Source organism: Papio anubis, chromosome 11, assembly GCF_008728515.1.
Source record: "Papio anubis isolate 15944 chromosome 11, Panubis1.0, whole genome shotgun sequence".
Lineage (NCBI taxonomy): Eukaryota > Metazoa > Chordata > Mammalia > Primates > Cercopithecidae > Papio > Papio anubis.
Window position 1 is genome coordinate 97884253 of NC_044986.1, and position 1632 is coordinate 97885884.

General features: G+C 48.9%; 1 pseudogene across 1 annotated transcript; it reads left to right on the top strand.

Annotated features, from left to right (window-relative positions):
• The first annotated feature begins 379 nt into the window (after window positions 1-379).
• LOC101017395 lies at window positions 380-1374 on the top strand (annotated as a pseudogene). The gene has a single exon (XR_002524212.2). The product of XR_002524212.2 is annotated as a 60S ribosomal protein L23a pseudogene (transcript).
• Window positions 1375-1632: the final 258 nt, after the last annotated feature.

Consider the following 1632-nt stretch of genomic DNA (forward strand, 5'->3'; position numbering starts at 1 on the left):
AGCTGTTCAACATCATTAGACATTGGAGAAATGCAAATTAAAATCACAATGAGATTTTGGCAGGGTGTAATGGCTCACAACTGTAATCCCAGAACTTTGGGAGGCCAAGGTGGGCAGATCATTTGAGGTCAGGAGTTCCAGATCAGCCTGGCCAACATGGTGAAACGCCCTCTCTACCAAAAACCACAAAAATTAGCCGGGCATGGTGGCGCATGCCTGTAATTCCAGCTACTCAGGAGGCTGAGGTGGGAAGATTGCTTGAGCCTGGTGGGCAGAGGTTGCAGTGAGCTGAAATTCCACCACTGCACTCCAGCCTGAGTGACAGAGTGAAACCCTGTCTAAAAAAACAAAAAACAAAAACAAACGAACCAAAAAAAAAAAAAAAAACCCAAAGAGATTTGTATGTCAGCAGATTACAGACTAGGAAACCCCAGCCCCTCTGCACCCACGGAGACACCAATTCAACAGCATTACAGGGACCAATTCCTTTGCAACAAATCTAGAAGCTAAAAGAGGCTTCTGAACCCCAGGTGAGCACAGAAACAGCCTCATGGAAGCCAACTGGAAAATATGTGGCAGTTGCTTTCCATACTCCCTTCCCTGGTTTAGCACGACATGATCAGGAGAAAAGTTGCAGCTCCTGTCTTCTCCCTGGGAAGGGACGGAGAAGACTGACGTATGTGTCAATTTTAGACTTTTCAGGGGTTTGTCCAAACAACTTGTTTCTGTCATGTCTGAATTTAAGAAGTGATAGGAGGCCGGGCGCGGTGGCTCAAGCCTGTAATCCCAGCACTTTGGGAGGCCAAGACGGGCAGATCACGAGGTCAGGAGATCATGACCATCCTGGCTAAACAGGTGAAACCCGTCTCTACTAAAAAATACAAACGCTTTTCACAAGATGGCGCCGAAAGCGAAGAAGGAAGCTCCTGCCCCTCCTAAAGCCGAAGCCAAAGCGAAGGCTTTAAAGGCCAAGAAGGCAGCGTTGAAAGGTGTCCACAGCCACAAAAAAAAGAAGATCCGCACGTCACCCACCTTCCGGGGGCCTAAGACACTGCGACTCCGGAGGCAGCCCAAATATCCTTGGAAGAGCGCCCCCAGGAGAAACAAGCTTGACCACTATGCTATCATCAAGTTTCCTCTGACCACTGAGTCTGCCATGAAGAAGATAGAAGACAACAACACACTTGTGTTCATTGTAGATGTTAAAGCCAACAAGCACCAGATTAAACAGGCTGTTAAGAAGCTCTATGACATTGATGTGGCCAAGGTCAACACCCTGATTCGGCCTGATGGAGAGAAAAAGGCATATGTTCGACTGGCTCCTGATTACGACACTTTGGATGTTGCCAACATCTAAACTGAGTCCAGCTGCCTAATTCTTTTTTTTTTTTTTTTTTTTTGAGACGGAGTCTCGCTCTGTCGCCCAGGCTGGAGTGCAGTGGCCGGATCTCAGCTCACTGCAAGCTCTGCCTCCCGGGTTCACGCCATTCTCTGGCCTCAGCCTCCCGAGTAGCTGGGACTACAGGCGCCCGCCACCTCGCCCGGCTAGTTTTTTGTATTTCTTAATAGAGACGGGGTTTCACCATGTTAGCCAGGATGGTCTCGATCTCCTGACCTCGTGATCCGCCCGTC